The sequence below is a fragment of the Ylistrum balloti genome, unplaced genomic scaffold (genome assembly GCF_031769215.1).
Source record: "Ylistrum balloti isolate Yb309-2 unplaced genomic scaffold, AGI_CSIRO_Ybal_v1 Utg369560, whole genome shotgun sequence".
NCBI lineage: Eukaryota > Metazoa > Mollusca > Bivalvia > Pectinida > Pectinidae > Ylistrum > Ylistrum balloti.
The window spans coordinates 314,019-323,174 of NW_026781861.1; positions in this window are offsets into that span (position 1 = coordinate 314,019).

The window sequence follows — 9,156 nt, forward strand, 5'->3', positions numbered from 1 at the left end:
AACGCTTCTCTCAAGTAACATTAATGGTGCTGTGTTGTTTCTCTGCAGATACAAGCGCCTTCTCTCAAGTAACATTAATGGTAACATGTGTGTTGACAAGAATCAAACGCTTTCTCTCAAGTAACATTAATGGTTGTGTGTTAGACACAAGAATCAAACGCCTTCTCTCAAGTAACATTAATGGTGCTGTGTTGTACAAGATCACGCCTTCTCTCAAGTAACATTAATGGTGCTGTGTTAGACACAAGAATCAAACGCCTTCTCTCAAGTAACATTAATGGTGCTGTGTGACAGACACAAGAATCAAAAGATATCACTAAAAAAACAATAAAGTAGATTAGGAGAGATAAAACAATCAAACGCCTTCTCTCAAGTAACATTAATGGTGCTGTGTGTTAGACACAAGAATCAAATGCCTTCTCTCAAGTAACATTAATGGTGCTGTGTGTTAGACACAAGAATCAAACGCCTTCTCTCAAGTAACATTAATGGTGCTGTGTGTTAGACACAAGAATCAAATGCCTTCTCTCAAGTAACATTAATGGTGCATTAATGGTGTGTGTTAGACACAAGAATCAAACGCCTTCTCTCAAGTAACATTAATGGTGCTGTGTGTTAGACACAAGAATCAAACGCCTTCTCTCAAGTAACATTAATGGTGCTGTGTTAGACACAAGAATCAAACGCCTTCTCTCAAGTAACATTAATAGTGCTGTGTGTTAGACACAAGAATCAAACGCTTTCTCTCAAGTAACATTAATGGTGCTGTGTGTTAGACACAAGAATCAAACGCCTTCTCTCAAGTAACATTAATGGTGCTGTGTTGAGACACAAGAATCAAACGCCTTCTCTCAAGTAACATTAATGGTGCTGTGTGTTAGACACAAGAATCAAATGCCTTCTCTCAAGTAACATTAATGGTGCTGTGTGTTAGACACAAGAATCAAGAATCAAACGCCTTCTCTCAAGTAACATTAATGGTGCTGTGTGTTAGACACAAGAGATCAAATCAAACGCTTTCTCTCAAGTAACATTAATGGTGCTGTGTGTTAGACACAAGTAACATTAATGAGACACAAACGCCTTCTCTCAAGTAACATTAATGGTGTTGTGTGTTGAGACACAAGTAACATTAATGGTGCAAACAAGCCTTCTCTCAAGTAACATTAATGGTGCTGTGTGTTAGACACAAGAATCAAACGCCTTCTCTGGTGCTGTGTGTTAGACACAAGAATCAAACGCCTTCTCTCAAGTAACATTAATGGTGCTGTGTGTTAGACACAAGAATCAAACGCCTTCTCTCAAGTAACATTAATGGTGTTGTGTGTTAGACACAAGAATCAAACGCCTTCTCTCAAGTAACATTAATGGTGTTGTGTGTTAGACACAAGAATCAAACGCTTTCTCTCAAGGAACATTAATGGTGCTGTGTGTTAGACACAAGAATCAAACCTTCTCTTAATGGTGCTGTGTGTTAGACACAAGAATCAAACGCCTTCTCTCAAGTAACATGGTGCTGTGTGTTAACACAAGGTCAAGTAACTGTGTGTTAGACACAAGAATCAAACGCCTTCTCTCAAGTAACATTAATGGTGCTGTGTGTTAGACACAAGAATCAAACGCCTTCTCTCAAGTAACATTAATGGTGCTGTGTTAGACACAAGAATCAAACGCCTTCTCTCAAGTAACATTAATGGTGCTGTGTGACAGACACAAGAATCAAACGCCTTCTCTCAAGTAACATTAATGGTGCTGTGTGTTAGACACAAGAATCAAACGCCTTCTCTCAAGCAACATTAATGGTGCTGTGTGAATATATCAGTTGTACCAAGCTCTGGACACGTTGGTTTACCAAGCTCTGAATAGATCAGTTGTACCAAGCTCTGGACACGGTAGTTTACTAAGCTCTTGATATATCAGTTGTACCAAGCTATGGACAGTTGTACCAAGCTCTGGACACGGTAGTTTACTAAGCTCTTGATATATCAGTTGTACCAAGCTATGGACACGTTGGTTTACCAAGCTCTGAATAGATCAGTTGTACCAAGCTCTGGACACGGTAGTTTACTAAGCTCTTGATATATCAGTTGTACCAAGCTCTGGACATGGTAGTTTACCAAGCTCTTGATACATCAGTTGTACCAAGCTCTGGACACGGTAGTTTACCAAGCTCTGAATAGACCCGTTGTGCCAAGCTCTGAACACGGTGGATTACAAAGCTCTGAATAGATCAGTTGTACCAAGCTCTGGACACTGTGGTTTATCAAGCTCTGAACATATCTGTCGACCAAGCTCTGGACACGTTGGTTTACCAAGCTCTGAATAGATCAGTTGTACCTAGGTCTGCACACACAGTGTTGTACCTAGGTCTATACACACAGTGTTGTACCTAGGTCTGTACACACAGTGTTGTATCTAGGTCTCTAGACAGTGTTGTACCTAGGTCTGTACAGTGTTGTACCTAGGTCTGTACACATAGTGATGAACCTAGTCCTGCACACAGTGTTGTTCCTAGGTCTGTACACACAGTGTTGTACCTAGTTCTAAACAAACAGTGTTGTACCTATGTCTGTACACAGTGTTGTACCTAGGTCTGTACACAGTGTTGTACCTATGTCTGTATACAGTGTTGTATCTAGGTCTGTACAGACAGTGTTGTACCTAGGTCTGTACACACAGTGTTATATCTAGGTCTGTACACACAGTGTTGTACCTAGGTATGTACACACAGTGTTGTATCTAGGTCTCTAGACAGTGTTGTACCTAGGTCTGTACAGTGTTGTACCTAGGTCTGTACACATAGTGATGAACCTAGTCCTGCACACAGTGTTGTTCCTAGGTCTGTACACAGTGTTGTACCTAGTTCTAAACAAACAGTGTTGTACCTAGGTCTGTACACAGTGTTGTACCTAGGTCTGTACACAGTGTTGTACCTATGTCTGTATACAGTGTTGTATCTAGGTCTGTACAGACAGTGTTGTACCTAGGTCTGTACACACAGTGTTATATCTAGGTCTGTACACACAGTGTTGTACCTAGGTATGTACACAGTGTTGTACCTAAGTCTATATATATATACAGTGTTGTGCCTAGGTCTGTTCACACAGTGTTGTACATATGTCTATACGATGTTGTACCAGTCACACAGCGTTGTGCCAATCACATAGAACACAGTGTTGTATCAGTCACATAGTGTTATACTAGTCACACAGAACACAGTGATGTACCAGTCACATAGAACACAGTGTTGTATCAGTCAAACAGAGTTGTACCATTCAAACAGAACACAATGTTGTGCTAGTCACACAGAACAAAGTGTTGTACCACTCACACAGAACACAGTGTTGTACAAATCACACAGGACACAGTGTTGTACCAGTCACACAAAACACAATATTGTACCAGTCACACAGAACACAGAGTTGTGATAGTCACACAGAGCACAGTGTTGTGCTAGTCACACAGAACACAGTGTTGCACCAGTCACACAGGACAGTAATGTACCAGTCACACACAACAAAGTGTTGTACCACTCACACAGAACACAGTGCTGTACAAAATCACACAGAACACTGTGTTGTATCAGCCACACAGTGATGTACCAGTCACACAGGACGAAGTGTTGTACCAGTCAAACAGAACAAAGTGTTGTGTCTGTCACACAGAACATAGTGTTGTACCAGTCTCACAGGACAATGTTGTACCAGTCACACAGGACAATGTTGTACCAGTCACACAGCGTTGTGCCAGCCACACAGAACACAGTGTTATATCAGTCACATAGTGTTATTCTAGTCACACAGAACACAGTGCTCTACCAGTCACATAGAACACAGTGTTGTATCAGTCAAACAGTGTTGTACCAGCCACACAGAACACAGTGTTGTGTCAGTCACATAGTGTTGTACCAGTTACACAGAACACAGAGTTGTGCTAGTCACAGAGAACACAGTGATGTACCACTCACACAGAAAACAGTGCTGTACAAATCACACAGGACACAGTTTTGTACCAGTCACACAGGACGAAGTGTTGTACCAGTCAAACAGAACAAAGTGTTGTGCCAGTCACACAGAACACAGTGTTGTACAAGTCTCACAGGACAATGTTGTACCAGTCACACAGGACAATGTTGTACCAGAAAACAGTGTTGTATCAGTCACATAGTGTTATACTAGTCACACAGAACACAGTGATGTACCTGTCACATAGAACACAGTGTTGTATCAGTCAAACAGTGTTGTACCAAACACACAGAACACAGTGTTGTGTCAGTCACATAGTATTGTACCAGTTACACAGAACACAGAGTTGTACCAGTCACACAGAACACAGAGTTGTGATAGTGACACAGAACACAGTGTTGTGCTAGTCACACAGAATACAGTGTTGTACCACTCACACAGAACACAGTGCTGTACAAATCACACAGGACACAGTGTTGTACCAGTCACACAGAACACAGTGTTGTACCAGTCACACAGAACATATTGATGTACCAGTCACACAGAACACAGTGTTGTACCAGTCACACAGAACACAGTGATGTACCAGTCACACAGAACACAGTATTGAACCAGTCACACAGTGGTGTACCAGTCCCACATACCACAGTGTTGTACCAGTCACACAGAACACAGTGTTGTACCAGTCACACAGAACACAGTGTTGTACCAGTCACACAGAACATATTGATGTACCAGTCACACAGAACACAGTATTGTACCAGTTACACAGAACAAAGTGTTGTAATAGTCTCACAGAACACAGTGTTGTACCAGTCATACAGAACACAGTGTTGTACCAGTCACACAGAACACAGGGTTGTACCAGTCACACTGGACAGTGGTGTACCAGTCCCACAGAACACAGTGTTGTACCTGTCACACAGGACAATGTTGTATCAGTCACACAGCCTTGTGCCAGTCACACAGAACACAGTGTTGTACTAGTCACATAGAACACAGTGATGTACCAGTTACACAGAACACAGTGTTGTACCAGTCATACAGAACACAGTGTTGTACCAGTCACACAGAACACAGTGTTGTACCAGTCACACTGGACAGTGGTGTACCAGTCCCACAGAACACAGTGTTGTACCTGTCACACAGGACAATGTTGTATCAGTCACACAGCCTTGTTCCAGTCACACAGAACACAGTGTTGTACTAGTCACATAGAACACAGTGATGTACCAGTTACACAGAACACAGTGCTGTACCAGTTACACAGAACACAGTGTTGTACCAATCGCACAAAACACAGTGATGTACAGGTCCCACAGGACAGTGGTGTACCAGTCCCACAGAACACAGTGTTGTACCAGTCACACAGAACACAGCGTTGTACCAGTCACACAGAACACAGTCTCGTACAAAACTCTAAATACAAATGTGATGCGCTAAGCATTGAAATCACTCCAGTATCATATTATAACTGAAAATTAATGAACATGAGTTAGGTTCTATTTCATCCAATCCCGATGTATTATATATTTACCGTTAGACTGCGTTATCTTCAAGGTAGAGAAATACATACATAGTCGCTGATTAATGTCGAAACAAAATGGAAACCAGTGAATAATAGCCAAACGGTACCATCATGGTGGGAAATAGCAATTTGCTGACGTTTGTATATGGCTTAAATACGCAAAAACAATGTGAGTAATCAGGGAGATGATTGGTTTGTAATCACCGTCCCTTCCGATGTCCCATGAATTGTCACAATATTCCATTAATATAGACATACTGTGTACAGGACGAACACTGCCCTACTCATCAGTTGTGTCTATCAAGTGCCAGCACTCGTGTTGAAGGGTTTTCACTAACTGCCATCCCCACACAACTCACGTGTCACTCTAATTGGACTTTAATTTGTCACGCGCATTCTAACGAGAATTGTTTTAGCGTGCTGTTTGCAGTGAGGGCTTAGTCGGTAGCGAAAGCGGCTCTTGTGTGGAAGATTACAGTTTCTCTGTCAAGTGTAGCTGTGACGTCATCGGGTTCACTGCCCAGTGTAACTGTGACATCATCAGTTTATTAATCCACCGTAGTTGTGACATCATTAGTTTTTTTCTGCCATGTTTAATCGTGACGTCATCAGTTGCAATTTTCATGGTAGTTGAGAAAACATCAATTTCTTCGTTCAACGTATATGTGACGTATTCAGTTTTTCTGTCTAATGTAAATGTGACGTAATCAGTTTTTCTGCCTAAAGTAGATGTGACGTCATCAGTTTTCTGTCTAATGTAGTTGTGACGTCATCAGTTTTTCTGTCTAAAGTAAATGTGACGTCATCAGTTTTTCTGTCTAATGTAGATGTGACGTCATTAGTTTTTTCCTTACGTCATGTATTCACTTTCACAAATTTATCGTTTTGCAGTTATCACCTAGAAACATGAAAGTATTTTGTTTATATTGAAATACGATTTTATTATAGATAGAAAAATGTTATCTATATTATTAATTAAGTCAGTTTGTTTTCGGTGATCGCCGCGGCAGCATCATGAAACAAAGGATAAGTTATCCAGAAACAAGACCAATTCGCAAAGTATTTAATAAGATTTCATTCTTCTTTACTATTATTGAAAGCTATTTGTTAACTGTATCTTATTACCTGTACCTTGATAGCAATTTCCTATTAAGGTTGTCGCCATATAGTTTTGCTGGTGATGCACATGTCTTGTAAGATACTCATCATCATGTTTGTGACACTAAATGTATTTTTTTTTCGCCTCGTTTGCCTCAACTGTCGCTCATCGTAAGTTTAATATAAACAGCCTCGGATTTGTAAATAAGCACCACTTTTACTTTAAAAGCATACAACATAACATCTGGAATACCACAAACAAAGATATTATATCAAAATGTATCATTAACTGTCAGAATGTCAAAAACAAATCGACAAGTATATCTAGTATTATTGTTTTCACCGGTTGCCTGGTGGTACGCGGCTTTTTCGGTTTATTGCTTCACTGAACTCTGTGTGGAACCAATCTTTGTCATTGATAGGTTTAGTGAGAGTTCGCCTCTTCAACCTCTGATATGGTTTATGTTGTGCGGCAACAGTAAATCCTTCGGAAATGGACAGGAATATAAACACACGCGCAAAAATATAATGATCTCTTTCAAGTCTGTAGAATTTCCTGTAAACATTGCGAGATATTATCTACCGAAAAAATATGTAGCCAATTCGTAAACTTCTCATTTACTATATAATATTTGTCTATTCGATACCGACAACATAGTTTTCTTCATTTCAAATGTATTTTCCAGGTATATGTCCACCAATGCTTAAATTTCCTTCGTGACATTGGCTTGAGTCTCTTGACCTGAAATATTGCACACAAATAAGATGAAGACTTCATCTTATCATATCTACAGGACACGGAGATCACATGACTTCATCTTATCATATCTACAGGACACGGAGATCACATGACTTCATCTTATCATATCTACAGGACACGGAGATCACATGACTTCATCTTATCATATCTACAGGGCACGCAGATCACATGACTTCATCTTATCATATCTACAGGACACGGAGATCACATGACTTCATCTTATCATATCGACAGGACACAGAGATCACATGACTTCATCTTATCATATCTACAGGACACGGAGATCACATGACTTCATCTTATCATATCTACAGGACACGGAGATCACATGACTTCATCTTATATCTACAGGGCACGGAGATCACAACACTTCATCTTATCATATCTACAGGACACGGAGATCACATGACTTCATCTTATCATATCTACAGGACACGGAGATCACATGACTTCATCTTATCATATCTACAGGACACGGAGATCACATGACTTCCTTAATAGCGCAAAAAGTTGCGTTTCGTTAAAAGTCATGTTTTCATTTAAACATTATAGACCAGCATTATTATTTAGGATTGACTTTGACACTGAGTACCTCCGAGTTAATATTCTGTGTTTTGAGCGGTTAGAATTTTTCCTTTTCAGGTTTGTTGCCTGCCACCTGTGCGATGGTATAAGAAGCAACCTAAGAAGTCTGTATCGCTTTCATATAAAACAGGTTATCCGTCGACCTGTTTGTTTGTTTCCTTCTCGATCTTATCGGAAACCTTGATGTGTTGTGTAGATAATTATGCTATTTTCGTTATAAACATTTGTTCCGTAAGTTTTCGTAATACCCCTATCTCATATACACGTGTTTTGTCTGTCTACCTTACACTAAACATACCCAAAACACTCAGAACGAATACTTTTATACAAAATATCAACATTTTTACAGATGTCAGAAGAAATAATTCTACAAAGGATCAAAATACAGGGAGTAAGTTGATCTTTCGTCTCTAACAATATCGATCGTGGTTCGAATGTACAGTTAACGTCACATGATCGTCATGTGTACTCCGGATTCCTCCCATGCGCTTCCATCCGGGGTTAAACGGGATGAGGGAGAGGTTAATACAAGTTGATATAACATATTCCAATGCGGTTCCGTGCGGGGTTAAACGGAAGGGAGGAGGGAGAGGGAGGGAGGGAGGAGAGAGAGGTTAATACAGGTTGATATAACAATTTTATTGTCAGGTAAATAAGAATAAATGTAATGCTACTTTATGCTAAAAAGTAACATTTCTATGCAGATAATGTTGGTAATTACCCCAAAACAATATCATTAATAACAGCGTGATTGGTGTATCACAGTCGCCACTTTATATCAATACATTCCGTAACAACTGACATCATTGTTTAAAACTTTGTAATCTTCCTTCTATTTCCGTTCACGCGCATCAGACAGGTGCATGATTCTAACGCCGTCTCAGTCAGAACTGTTCATAAACTAAAGGTTATGTACAGCACATTACACGCTGTGTGTCTACTTATTGCAGCATGTTCTGATACACTGGGTACTACGATATATCGGTATATAGATATCATAATGGTTATTGCATGTAACAATATTTAATAACGAAATGGAAATGTTTGATACTGTTGATATGTTAACGTATTTTTTTTTTTTTTACTTTTCTTCACTGTCAGCTAAATTAGTACTATCTTCACACTTAACAAAGTATGTTTTACAAATTACACAGTTTAATGAGTTCTGTCTTCACACTTAAACAAGTATGTTTTACAAATTACACAGTTTAGAGATCTAT